This window comes from Panthera tigris, chromosome B3 (assembly GCF_018350195.1).
Source record: "Panthera tigris isolate Pti1 chromosome B3, P.tigris_Pti1_mat1.1, whole genome shotgun sequence".
Lineage (NCBI taxonomy): Eukaryota > Metazoa > Chordata > Mammalia > Carnivora > Felidae > Panthera > Panthera tigris.
In genome coordinates this window covers 45681229-45696143 of record NC_056665.1, presented here as the reverse complement: position 1 = coordinate 45696143, position 14915 = coordinate 45681229, and the positions used below count along the sequence as shown (strand labels likewise).

The following is a 14915-nucleotide window of genomic DNA, read 5'->3' as shown; positions in this document are numbered from 1 at the left end:
GTTTGTTCTATTTATGTGAAAAATGCCGTGAGAATTTTGATCAGGATTGCATTGCATCTGTAGATTGCTTTGGATAATATGGACATTTTAACAATACTAGTTCTTCCAATCCATGAGCATAAAATATCTTTCCACTTATTTGTGTCTTCCTCAATTTTTTCCCTTAATTTCTTGTAGTTTTCAGTATACAAATCTTTCAACTCCTTGGTTAAATTTATTCCTAGGTATATTATTCTTTTTGATGAAACTGTAAATGGGATTGTTTTCTTAATTTATTTTTTGATTGCTTGTCATTAGTGTATAGAAATGCAACAGTGGGGCCCTGGGTGGCTCAGTCAGTTGAGCGTCCGACTTTGCCTCAGGTCATGATCTTGCTGTCCGTGAGTTCGAGCCCCACATCTGTTTCAGATTCTGTGTCTCCCTCTCTCTGTGCCCCTCCCCCACTCATGCTCTGTCTCTCTCTCTCTCCCTCTCTCTCTCTCTGTCAATAATAAACACTAAAAAAATGTTTAAAAAGGAAAAGAAATGCAACAGATTTTTATGTATTGATTTTGTATCCTGCAACATTACTAAATTCATTTATCAGTTCTGACAGTTTTCTGATAGAGTCTTTAGGGTTTTCTATATACAGTATTTATTATGTCATCTGCAAATAGTGACAGTTTTACTTCTTCCTTACCAATTCAGATGCTTTTTACTTATTTTTCTTGCCTAATTACTGTGGCTAGGACTTCCAGTACTATGTTGAACAAGAGTGGTGAAAGTGGGCATCCTTGTGTTATTCCTGATCTGATAGGAAAAGCTTCCAGCTTTTCAGCTGAGTATGATGATAGGTGTGGGCTTGTTGTTTATGGCCTTTATTATGTTGAAATACATTCCTTCCATTCCCACTTTGTAGGGAGTTCTTTATCATAAGTGTTGTTGAATTTTACCAAATGCCTTTTCTGCATCTATTCAGATAATCATATAATTTTTGTCCTTCTTTTTGTTAATGTGGTATATCACATTGACAGATTTACAGATGTTGAACCATCCTTGCATTGCTATAATAAATCCCACTTGATCAAGGTGTACTAACCTTTTAATGAATTGTTGAATTTGATTTGCTGATATTTAATTGAATGTTGTTGCTTCTATGTTCACCAAAGATATTGGCCTATATTTTCTTTTCTTGTGGTGTCCTTGTCTGGTTTTGGTATCAGGGTGATACTGGCCTCATAAAATGAATTTGGAAGAGTTCCTTCCTCTTCTACTTTTGAAAGAGTTGGAGAAGAATTGGTATTACTTGTTCTTTGAAATTTGGTAGACTTCACCTGTGAAGCTGTCTGGTCCTGGATTTTGTTTGTTGAAAGGTTTTTGTTTTATTGATTCTATATACTTGCTAGTAATTGGTAAGTTCATATTTCTTATTTTATGATTCAGTTTGGGTCAGTGGATGTTTCTAGGAATTTACCCATTTCTTCTAAGTTGTCTGTTTTTCCCCCATTTCGTTGATTTCTGCTCTTAGTTTTCTTCTGTATGAAATATTAAAAGTTAATTTTGTTTTCCAAAGTAGAGTTTATATCATGTATAAACATAACAACATAGTACATAGACATAAGAGGTCTCAGATGATTTCTGTAAGTAGAATTTCAAGCACAATGTCCTGAACACATGTAAAGAAGCAGAAGCACCCCCCCCAACACACACACACACACACACACACACACACACACACACACACGACAAAGAAGCACACAAAGAGACAAGGGACCATGAGTTAAAATCAGCAGCAAAACCAAACAAGAAGAAAACAATTCACAGGGACTCCAGAAATTTTAATTATCAGGCACAGAATTTGGAAAACAACTATGATTATTGAAAAAAATCAAGCTTGAAAATTTTAGTAAGGAGTTTTAAACTATAAAAAAGTGACATAGCAGATGTGGAAGGAAATAAAAATTCCAGAAATGAAAATGAAATACAAAAATTTTTAAAATGGTTTAGTATATTAGTCACAATCTAAGAGAGAATTAGGTGACTAGAATAAATTACAGAATAAACTATCAAGAATGAAGCTGGGAGCAGTTAGAAAATAAATAAAACAATATAAAAGACAAGCAACATATCACATGCAGTGAGAGAATCTAACGTATTTAATTGGAATCCCAGAAGAAAAGGAGAAGAAATGGATCTGATGCAATCCTTTGAAGACATGATTGCTGATAATCCACTAATTTAAGACACCTTACAGAGCCCAAGCAGAATATATAAAAATAAATCCTCACTTAAGCATGTAACAATGAAACTTTAATAAAGCAAGACAAAGAGGAAAATGTTGAAATAGCCAGAAAAAAAGATGAATTAGCTTTGAAGAAGCTGAAGTTAAACTCACCACTGATATCTCAATGACAAGAGCTTCAAAAGACAGTGAAATGTTATCTTCACGGTACTGTGAGAAAATTATCATGCTAGAAATACTTCAGTAATGAAAGCAAAATTAATAAATTTCCAAGGAAAGTAAAAGATTTGCCCATAGAAAATAAGCATTAAAGAATGTTCTAGAAGTTGTTTGTCATGCAGAAGGAAATCTTGCATGAAAGATCAGGTGCAGAAAGCAATGGAGACCAAAGGAAATGATAATTGTGATGATGAGTCTAAATCACATTGTGAAAATAAGCGGTGTGAAAAAATAATGTCTGTGGCATTTAAATGATACAGTTGTAATACATGACAAAAAATAGCATAAGTGATGTGTGTGCATGTGTCTGGGGGTGTATGTGGTAAATGTTGTTCAACCATTTATGGATTCTTCCCAGGCGGGTATAAAGGTAACAATAATTTCTAAGGTAACCACTAAGGGAATGAAACAGAGTGTAACCACACTAAGTTGCCACTTTCTACTCACTAGGATGGCTATAATCAAAAAGACTGGTTAACAAGTGTTGGCAAGGATATGGAGAAACAAAAACTCTCATATATTGCTGAATGTACAATTCAGCAGCCACCCACTATGGAAAAGTTTGATGGCGTTTCAAAGAGCTAATCTTATAATTACCATATGACCCAACAATTCCACTTTTGGATATACCCAAAAGAATTGAAAACAGGGACTCAAAAAGCTACTTGTACATGAATGTTTATAACAGCGTTATCCACGGTAGCTAAAAGGTGAAAACAATCTGAGTATCCATCAAGAGATGAATGAATAAATGATTTTGGAATTTTATAACTCATCTTCAGTTCTGGGTATTTATTTTCTTTTGTAATTTCTTTTCTCTATATTCTTTGTTCTCCCTTCCTGGAACTCGTATTAGATATTTTACTTCTAGGATTGGGTCTCTAGAATTCTTACCTTGTCTCTCATGTTTCTTTTCCTTGCCTTTATCCTTCAACTTTTCTATTGAATTTTAGTTTCAGAAACCATCATTTTAATCTCTAAGCATTCTTTCTTGCTTTTTTGTAACATCCCTTTCCTTTTATAAGGATGCAATATCATTTTTAATTTCTGAAGATAGTAGAGGTTTCAAATATTTTCCCACTGATTTGTTATATTATGCCTACTCTCTATAGTCATTTTTTTAAATGTTCATCTTAGTCTCTTTTATGTTACAGTTTTTCCCTCAAATATCTGGCATATCTTGGTTTGTCAATAAATATTTTTAAATTTTTTTTTCAACGTTTTTTATTTATTTTTGGGACAGAGAGAGACAGAGCATGAACGGGGGAGGGGCAGAGAGAGAGGGAGACACAGAATCGGAAACAGGCTCCAGGCTCTGAGTGGTCAGCCCAGAGCCCGACGCGGGGCTCGAACTCACGGACCGCGAGATCGTGACCTGGCTGAAGTCGGACGCTTGTCAATAAATATTTTTAAATGATGTAGTATAGCAAAACTAATCAAAGTCTGTGCAAAAAGGTGATGCCTACTGCTATGCAGGTATGGGCAGGTATGGCCTAGAAGTATTTAGTATAGGTTGTTATACCAGCTGCTCTAGTTCTCCTCAACTATTCAATCTCTTTCTTTTCAGGATTGCCATCCTTGTTTTTTAACTTCAAAGCCTAGATGCCATATATTTTTTTACATGGTTAACAGAGGCGTAGAGACTTTTGACCATGCTATATGTACACTTAAAATTAATCTCTTTCTTTTATTTTGAAGTAATCTATACATCCAACGTCGGTCTTTAACTCACAACCCCAACATCAAGAGTCACATGCTCTACCAACTGAGCCAGCCAGGCATCCTTCATCTCTCTCTCTCTCTCTCTCTCTCTCTCTCTCTTTCATTTCTCCATTTGTTTCTCATCCTCCCTTGTTTTGGGCCCATATATCTAGCCTCTGGTGTATTCTGTAAGAATATCAGCTCCCTCATTGGTGTAGCCCTTTTAGTAGTGTTTTGTGGTATAGATTTTTCCACTCTGCTATACCAGTTACTAGTTCTCTGATTTCTATCTTCCAGATGTTTGGGAGGAATAACTCACTTGCTAACAATCTGCTCCCATTTTCTTTTTTTTTGGGGGGGGTGTACTTTTTTTTAACATTTTGTGTGTGTGTGTGTGTGTGTGTGTGTGTGTGTGTGTGTGTGTGTGTAGGAGAGGGGAAGAGAGAGGGAGCCAGAGGATCTGAAGCAGACTCTGCACTGTGAGTGCGGAGCCCAGTGTGGATCCAGACACACAAACCATGAGATCATGACCTGAGTGGAAATCAAGAGTCATCAGCCCAACTGACTGAGCCACCCAGGTGCCTGGGTTTGTATGTTTTTTGATTCCTTTATAATTTCTCAGGATGATGTTGGGGATAGTAGACACATATGGCCAGTCTATTATCTTTTACTGCGAGAGAACATTTAGTTGAATGATTTTTTAAGGAAGATTTTCTGTTTGAAGATCATCTTTTTAAAAATGTTCACTTATTTTTCAGAGTGTGAGAGTGAGACCAAGAGAGCACAAGCAGGGGAGGGGCTGAGAGAGAGAGAGAGAGAGAGAGAGAGAGAGAGAGAGAGAGAGAAGAGGAGAGAGAATCCCAAGCAGGCTCTATGCTGTCAGCGCAGTGCTCCATGCTGGGCTAGATCTCACAAACTGTGAGATCATGACCAGAGCTGAAATCAAGAGTCAGATGCTTAACTGATTGATTGACCTACCCAGGCACCCCTGTTTGAAGATCATCTTAAATGTACATCTTTGAGAAAAAAATGCTAGAACTTTAGATGGTCTGAAAAACAATGTTGACATGTTTAAGTAGTTTTTATTCAGCAGGTGGCACTCTTTCCTAGTTTAACTCAATCCTAAAAGACTGAAGGTTTCAGAGTAGAATGATTTTATTTATCCTTATAATCCAAATAAATGAGATTTCAGAGTTTGCTCTTCGTCAACTTTGACCCGTTCATATTTTCAAAACTTAAAAACTTTGAGCAAATTTCAAAATAAGATGTTAAACTAAAATCTCTAAATAATCTTTCCAATGTTCTGAAACAGTAGTGTAACAATGACTTATGCTTTATAAAATGTGAAAATAGTTAAAATCTTACCAGAAGCACTGAATACTAAAGTCATTCAGATTCAAGGTGTAAAATACTTTTAAAATCTCTTTTCATGACATGGGCAGTTTCATTTATTTCTCTTCTTTTTTCTTCTATATACTTCTGAATAGTCCCCCATTATATGTTACATATTTCAAATTTACTGTATTATCTAAAAACTAAAAAAGCACAGTCTCTGTTTGTAATCCTATAGCCCACAATTATATTCAAGGTACACGTTAGACAATTAAAGAATTGCAGTATGGTTTGGGGAAACATTTGATGTTTGGAGAAAACTTTATGTGATCTGTGAGTAGCAAGCAAGTAAATAAAAACATTTTTACTTCTTGTTCTGAATTTGCAAATAATTTGCCAGTGTGTAAATCATACTTGAAATTGTAATATTTGCAGGGTTTGTATAAATCTTACAAGCAAACTGGGAAAGGTTAGAGCTCTGACATTGGAGATTATGTAGCCTAACTTAATGATCAGAAACTTGTGAATTTTTTAATGCTAACAGGAGTGAGTCCTTCAAAAATTATGGATTTTATTTTTTTAAGTTTATTTATTTATTTTGAAATAGAGAGAGAGAGAGAGAGAGAGAGAGAGAGAGCATGCAGGAGGGTCAGAGAGAGAGGGAGAAAAAATCTTAAGTAGGCTCCGCACCATCAGCCCAGAGCCAGGTGCAGGGCTCAAACTCACAGCCTGAGATGAAATCAAGAGTCAGATGCTCGAACCACTGAGCCACCCAGGCACCTCCAGAAATTATGGATTTTAAAAACAGCATTGCAAAAACATTGCAAAAAGTGTTAAATTAATGTGAAACTTCAGTGGTAAACTTATGACCATTTGACAAAGAGTATATAAATACTAGGGATTAGCAGATGAAACTAGTTCTGAGAACAGTTGGCAATCAATTCAGACACCTCAGTTGTGTTTCTAGGCCTATATGACCATGGTGGGTGGTGCCTTTCTCTTTCATTTTCCTATAGTTTTATTTGAAAATATACTTTCACAGAACCAGATGGCCTCAAACTTCTGGCCAGAATTAGGCCAGATATCCAGAACTATTTCAGGATACTTGAAATTTCTACAAAATTTCAGGCATTCTATGCCTCCCTCTTAGTCCATAATTTGTTGCCTCACTTTTTCAGAAACTGAGCCACATGGATAGTATTAGTGCTTCGTAATTCAAATGTGTCTTGAAGGTTGCATTCCAAAAGCAGTCAGAGAAACTTTAAAAATTACAAATAGTTACCAAAATTGTACTCTTTTGAGGTTATCCTTCCACCAAATAACTCCTCAAATTTTCTTTTTTTTTTTTAACTTTTTAAAATATTTATTTTGAGAGAGAGAGAGAGAGCACACACACACACGCGTGCACGAGTGGGGGAGGGGCAGAGAGAGAGGGAGACACAGAATTCAAAGCAAGCTCCAGGCTCCTAGCTGTCAGCAGAGAGCTGATGTGGGGCTCGAAATCACAAACTGTGAGATCATGACCTGAGCTGAAGCCGGACGCTTAACTGACTGAGCCACTCAGGCACCCCAACTCCTCAACTTTTTAGTCTATATTTCAAAATAGTTTCATTAGATTAAAAAATGACTTTAAAGTAGGTTAGTAATAGGAAAGAAGTTCTGTGTCTAAAGATTTTCTCTTTGTTTCTCTGTTTTACTTCCTCTGTATGTGTAATAAAGATTTATAATCTTTAAACAGTCTGTGTTTTATAATCTAAAATCAAAATTTATATACAAAGTTTTAAATCATTTGTTTTTATTTGAGAGAGAGAGTGCACACACAAGGGGCCGGGGGGGAGAAAGGCAGAGGGAGAGAGAGAGAGAGAGAGAGAGAGAGAAAGAGAGAGACAGAGAGAGAATCCCAGGAAGTTTCCATGCTCATCACAGAGCCTGTTGCAGGGCTTCATCCTGAGCCTGTGGGATCGTGTCCTGAGCTGAAAATCAGGAGTCGGACACCAAACTGGCTGAGCCACCTAGGCAGCCCTATATATAAAGTTTTAATGAGGTCCTGTACTGCCTCAACTAAATCAGCAGTGTTGTAAAATCTGTAACATTTTCTTTTCTGTTTCAAGTTTCAGTGATATCCTTGTACATTAATTGGAAAGTAAAATGTTGTGAATCGCTAAATATTCTGACTAGTGCATCTCTTAGGTCCTTTTAATTCTTCCCAAACCTTTTCATCTGAGGAAATATATTTATTGAAATAATTATATTCAGCAAGTTCCCAAGGTCTCCCTAACTCATTACATTTAATCTCCAAACATCATTTTCTTCCGAAGAGCTCTCAAAGCTGACCACATACTCAGTTACTCTCATTTGCAGACTTTCTGTAATTGTGAAGTATGCGATGGTTGGTGGGCATACCAGTCTTTCCCTCTGACTTTGGTAATTTGTAGAAATTGTTCCTTTTTCCCATTTATTGCAAGTGACCCATTAATTCAGCTCAGTATTTTTGTGTTTAAAGCAAGCTTCTCAAACTCCTGCCTACTAGATAGTTAGATACTGCTGGCCCATATATGCAGGCTAATTTGGTAAATTTTATTTCGCTGCAGTTTCACGCAAGCGGAATTTGGTTTGGACTATATGCTGGGTAGCTGTGATCTTTACGCAGGAGAGTAAAATTAATTTTTGGAAGGCTTCAAGTGATTTGATTAGGATTAAGGATTTCTAGCTTCTTAGTGGCAAAAATAGAGACGAGAACCGCATCTCCTTATTCTGTAAATTCAGTAAATATTTAATGAGCAGTATTTTTCTACTGAAAGGACATGATTTGTTTTATTCTTAGTTTTTTTTTTGGGGGGGTGGGAAGACAGGTATATATAAATATACTTCTAATAGAAGTATATGCAAAAATTGAAGAGAGTGCAAAAGCAGGAGTGATTATTAGCTCTGTTGTAAGAACAAGGGAGCAAGGAAAGGGAATGTTTCATGGAGGAGGGCTTTGAGGAATGGATAAGAGTTTGCTAAGCAGATAAAGCAGGGATGAAGGATATGGAGGAAAGAGGGAGGATATTTTAAGACAGAAGGAATAGTAGGTGCCAAGGCAGGGAGATACTGGAACACTATATTTTTTTCTGGAGAACTACAAGTAGTTTGAGAAGGTCACCAAAGTCTAAGCTGGGGCAGGCAATAGGATGGTGGGAATGGGTGGTGTGAAATGGCTCTGGGGAATCTGGATTTTGAAGAGCTTGATTTGACAAGCCAAGGACTTGTGACTTTATTGTGTAGGTGATGGAAGGTCCTTGAAGGATTTTAGGCAACTTAGTGTCTCAATCAGTTTCTACCATACTCTGAGCGTGGTTGAAGGTTGCACTGGGAGTGGTGGGATAATTGTGGTGGGAGCACAAGCACAGAAATCAGGAAACTGTATATAATTCAGGTGAGGGATCTCTCCCAATTCTATAATCTATAATCTACCATTATTCCCCTAAATACAACTTCCCTGGCACCTGACCTCTCAGTCATACCCCTCTCCCCCTATCTGTTCTGGGCTTCCTGCCTTTGATTTGTTGTCTACCTACTGTCTGCCCTGCCATGATGTTAATGACTATTCTGATTTTTTATCTCTGTCTCCTAATTACTCTCCACCCAGCCATTTCCAAAACTGCTGCCTTAGTAGATGACCTTACTTAGAGTTTCAGAGACATTAAGGTCATTCAATGAGCAAGCCCTGGACTTGTCCCCTGAAGCTAACAAATTTAGTTCATTTGTGCAATCCTTTCCTCCCTCTACTCACTTGTTTCAATGAAAGGAATATCCCTTCTATCCAAGGCTAATTCTTCTATCTGAGCTTTAAATCCCATTTCCTCTGTCTCCTTTGAGCATCCCTATATTTCCATTATCTTTCATTTCTCTTTTTCTGCTACTCTCCTCCCCTGAGCATACTGATAGGATTCAAGCCTTCCCTTTCTTGACTCCATATCCTGCTAAATATAGGTCTATCTTTCTTTTTCCAGTTTACCATTTTCATGAAAAAGTACTGGTCCTTGTCTATGTACAATGTTCAGTGCATTCTAAGCCAGGACTTATCAACTGGATCATTATGGCATTTTGGGCCAGATAATTCTTTGTTTTAGAGGCTGTCCTGTGCATTATAGGATGGTTAGCAATGTCCCTGACCTGTAGACATTAGATATCACCAGCATCTTCCCCGTTGTGACAACAAAAAATATCTTTGGACATTGTCAATCCCTGGGGGTTACAGTCAACCCTGTTGAGAACCTCTGTTCTAAAATGTATGACAGTTACTGAGATTACTCTTGTTTACAGATCTCCTTATTGCCAAACTAATGGACATTTCATATCTTTGATCACCCACTTCATCACTGAAACTCTTTTTCTCACTTGGCCTGCCACCTATTTGTTTGGGTTTTTCTTTCTTTGCTTTTGTTCTGGCCCATCCTTATTTTTCTGGGACTTCCACTTTCATTCTTCCACTCTTAAAATACCACCTTTCCCCAGATATCTGTCTCTTTTCACTGATATTCTGGGTGACCTCATCAAAATTACTGCTTCAGCGATCACAAGTTAATTCCTATCAAAACTCTGTCTTCAGCCCAGACTTTTCCTGAGCTCCAAACCCACATATCCAACAGCTTACTGGAATCTATGCTTTGGCTAAATATTAGACACCTCAAACTCTACTTGCCCAATAAAGAAGTAATTATTTCCTTTCAACCTCCTTTCTCATCCCACCCCAATCAAAATTTCCATACCCCAAAGTTGGGTTTTGCCATTCTTTTTCCTGAATGGCACTTCCACCCAACCGCTTACTGTAAATTTGGAAGCTTCTGAGATTCTCCTTCTCCTTCACTCCAGTTGTTTACTCTTCTTGTATCTGTCTCTTCCTTCTCATTCTCATTTCCACCACCCTCGTCACTTTTTGCTTGCCAGTTCAACTGGTCTTCGCCTCTCTATTTTGTCCCTTTCCAATCCAGCCCCTACTCTGAATATATAATGGTATCTCTGATAGTCAATCTGATTATTACTCCTCCGGTTGATTTCCTTTAATGGCTTACCATAGTTTTAAGTATAAAATAGTTCAAATTCCTCCTGCTAGCAAAAACAACCTTACTTAATCTGTTTCTATCTACTTTTCTTCCCTTATCTCTCAATAGTTTCTCTGCACAACACATTCAGTAGATCCTATTAGAGAATTTGCTTCTTGCTGTTTCTGTACCTTAGTGTACTGATCTTTTCTGCCTGGAATGTTCTATTTGCTTCATTTGATTGTCTTCATTTATGTCGCAAAGTTTAGTTTACACATCACTTCCTCTTGGTTTGACTATGGTGTTCCATCTTTGTGTTCTCAGAGCACTACTACACCACCCTGTTCCTTCCATGTTATAGTGTAACCTATATTATATACCTATATGTATACCTACATTTATTTATTTTTATTTATTTTGAACATGATGTGTTAGGGATACCTGTGGGACATTAAAGTGGAAATTACATATCCAGTAAAATAGCCATACGGGTCTAGATCAGTCCACACTGTCCAACAGAAGTATAATGTGAGCTACAGATTAAATTTTATAGTAGTTATATTTAAAAAGTAAAAGAAACAGGTGAAATGAACTTTAATGGTATATTTTATTTAGCCCCAGGATTTCTCAACTGTACTATTGACATTTTTGGCCAGAAAATTCTTTGTTGTGGAGGGTTGTCCTGTGTATTGTAAGACGTTTAGCAGCATCCCTGGCCTCTTGTTAGTAGAGGTCAGTAGCCATCCTTCCCCCAAGTTGTGAACACCAAAAATGTCTCCAGATATTGCTAAATATCCCCGGGGGGGGGGTGGGGGAGGGGACGACAAAATCATCCCTGCTTGAGAAACACTGATTTACCCCAATCTAACCAAGATATTATTTCAACATGTGATGAATATTAAAATTATTGAGATTTTTACAATTTTTTATATTGTATCTTTGAATTGGATGTGTATTTTTCACTTAATGTGCTTCTCAATTCATACTCACCACATTTCAAGTGCTCAATAGCTACATGTGGCCAGTGTCTACTTCCTTGAAGAGCACAGGTCAAGAGCTTGAAAAAAAGGTTAGGTCTGGAAATATTGTTCTGGAAGTACATGATTTTGAGAAGTCATGAGTCAATAACAATTGAAACCATGGCAGTAGATAAGATAGTCCAGGTAGAATTTTATGTTTAGAGCAAGAAAATAGGAGGACTGAGGAAAATTCCTACTCCAATGCTCTTCCAGTTTTCCCACAAAGTCTGTGATCTTTTCTTTTCTTTTTTTCTTTTTAAAAATATTTATTTTTGAGAGACGGAGAGAGCATGAGTGGAGGGGCAGAGAGAGAGAGAGAGAGAGAGAGAGGATCTGAAGTGGGTTCTTTGCACAGAGAGTCCGATGTGGGGCTGGAACCCAGGGACCTTGAGATCATGACCTGATCTGAAGTCGGGTACTTAACTGACTGAGTCACCCAGGTGCCCCTATTATTATTATTTTAATATATTTCCTTCACACAACAGTATGGAGAACACAAGTGAACAAAAGAAAACATATTGAGGAAGGTTGATAATAAAGGGAGGGAATTAATGTTTATTGAACACTTAATTGGTAAATAATGTTCACAACATTATATGAACTGTCTTATTTAATCTCACAAGAACCCTTTGAGGTAAATAATGTTCTTTTTGTAAAGAAACAATTTTATTTTATTTTATTTTTTGCTTAAGATGCCCTTTTATTTTCTTTTTAAATTGAAGTGTAACTAACGTTTTCTTTCTTTTCTTTTCTTTTTTTGGAAAGACTTATAAAGGTATAATGAATCCGAATGCTGTTAATTGGCATCATCAGGATTTGAAAGGAAGTCTGTCTGACTGATTCTAAAGCCTATATTCTCCTTCCGTACATCCTCCTAATGCACGTAATGAAGCAATTGCTATCTACTGATTTTCATAAAATAATTAAGAAGGCGTAGGTGATTGTACAGTCAGTTCCCAGGATATGTTACCACTTTTGATGTGATTCTGGAAGCAAATTCACCCTAAGATCGGGGTGCTATGATCTTTATGTCATTAGCGAGTATGATTTGGGTATCATTTTTTGTGTGTGACAGTAAACCGTGTTTTCGTTTAAATGTACTGTAAATGTAGTCAATAATTCTGTGGTTAATTGTACTTTTCAGTTACGAAAAAATTAGCCAATAAATAGTATTTTGCTTAAATGTAGAATACAATCACCAAGGAAAATAAAATAACGAGCTTCATGAAATCGTTAGGCTTCGCTAACAGACTTCGTAAAGCAAGTACAAAGGGGGAGGGCTGAGGAAGAGGGGGCGGGACATTGAGAAACATGAATCTGAGCAAGCGCAGAAACAGATATTAATGGAGGCGTGAAGACTACTGCTCCCTCACTTTCCGAACTGTCGTAAAGACCCGGAGTGTCGTGCTCGCTCGGTAGAGGAGGGATTGGTTAGGCGGCGGCAGCGGCGGCGGCAGGAGAACAGCAGCAGTGGCGGCGACGGTGGCGAGGTGTTCGGTCTGCGCAGCACGGAAACGCCCGCAGCTTCAGGGAAGGAGTTCTTGTGGGATCAAATCAGGCGTTCTGAACCCAGGCCGGGTGAACTGGGCCGAACCAGGCGCTGCCGCTCGTACGGTTTGGTGGCGGTGACAGACGCAGCTCTTGACTATAGGGGCCTATTAGGCCGAGATCTGAAAGCCCAGATCACTGGCTCTCGACGCATCCTCTTCCCCTCTTCCATCTGCTGTCTTCCTTCCTGGGCCAGTGATTCCCGGACTCTGGGAAAAGGGTAGCTAATGATTAAGGTGAGGGGGCTAGGGGGGAGGGGATCGATTGGAGGCCGCGCGTGCGCGCAACGGGGGAGGGGCCGGCCTGGAGGGGAGAAAGAGGAAGGGCTGCGGCCGCGGAAGGCTGGGGTCGGCGACCGGCCGGTTACTGCTGGCTGCATAGTGACTTAGGGTCTGGGTCTTCGCAAGAGAATTAATTGTGTTTGAGCAAAGCATTCGTCTACAGACACACCCACACCCCACAGTAAGGGAGTGTGGGTGAGGGGATTTCTTTTCCTCTTTGGACTCTCCCTAGAGTCTAGGAAGGGGACTGAGGACTGAGGCGTGGGAGTGCGATTTGACAATGGAGTGATGAAGGTAACCCGCACCGGGGGTGTTGGAGGGCGCTAAGTCAGCCCTGACGGTTAGGGAGTTGCCGTCTTATGTGATCAAGGAAACGTCCGCGGAACAGCAGAAATACAGACGCGTCAGATTTTTGTGTAGAGTTGGTTTGCTCATTAGAAAATAAACTGTATATTTTATTATTGTCCTTAGGTAATTTGTCAGAGGCAGTGGCAAGGCTGTAGTGGAAATATCTGTTCTGTACTGTAGAAATAGAGGTTTGGCACCATAGCTTTTAAATAGGCTATAATAGATCTTTACAGATACTTCTTAACGCAAGTCCCAAGTTTTAGTGCTTAAAAATACCAGGAAGTATATAGGGTATTCATTTAATTTGTTCATGTTCGTACTGTGAGGTGACTCCATTGTATTGTGTGCTTTCCTGTTTCTTGATTTATGTGCAGTATGAATTTAGAACTCTCTGGAGTGGTCAGGTGCCAGCTGACATAGACTTCATTTTATAGTTGTTTTAGCTTTTGAACCCGACTTAATACAAACTTTATTTTACTTGGTATTTTTATGTTTAATTTTCTTGTATTAGGGACCTCTTCAGTCGAAAAGAACAGCCTGGGGAAAATATAAGCTGAGGTCCCATTTGCTTTCCCATTTTGTGTGTGTGTGTGTGTGTGTGTGTGTGTGTGTGTGTGTGTGTTTGCTTTCAAACGTTAGAATGTGATTTCGATATTACGTGGAAGTTCTGTAATACTATTTTTACTCAGCTTTATTATGGTGAAGATCTACATTTTGATGGTTTGTTACTATATGTTTTTTAGTAAATATTTTCATGTCAATATAAACTGTTGCTTTTCATACTAAACAGTAGTCTTTGGTTGTGTTGTGAGATAAAACGGGATGAGAAAGAGGCCCTCTTACTCTGAAAACAATCCTTAATTTTTTTTAAAGCCTTGAATTATTTTACTTTTGTCCATTTCTTCTCATTAACCTTGGACACATGACATTTTTCCCCTGCTCATTTGTTTGCCATCTAAGATTCAGAGTAGTATTCTAAAAGCTGGTGACGATGTTTGTGAATTCGTCTGAACAATATTTTAAGAAAAACTGGGAAGAGTGGAGACTCTCTCCTTGTTCACAGGGATGGTGGGTCTTATATATGTGGCTCTTTACTTATTTTTTAAGTAATTGCTACACCCAGTGTGGGGCTCGAACTTAGAACACCCAGGTAAAGAGTCCCATGCTCCACCAACTGAGCCAGGCAGGTGCCCCGTTATTTTCATTTTAAAATTTAAAG

General features: G+C 38.2%; 1 protein-coding gene across 8 annotated transcripts in view; it reads left to right on the top strand.

The window, feature by feature from the left end:
- RNF111 (ring finger protein 111) overlaps positions 1-14915 on the top strand; it is a 126812-nt gene that overhangs the window by 17602 nt on the left and 94295 nt on the right. For 6 of the 8 annotated variants that reach the window (XM_042988756.1, XM_042988755.1, XM_007084467.3 and 3 more), the window contains exon 1: positions 12982-13303. The exons of 1 other annotated variant lie outside the window; for it this stretch is intronic. The gene's annotated coding sequence lies outside the window, so the exon portion shown is untranslated. Of the gene's footprint in view, positions 1-12981; positions 13304-13385; positions 13643-14915 lie in introns of those variants that run through there. One more of the 8 variants, XM_042988753.1, reaches the window with a different exon arrangement.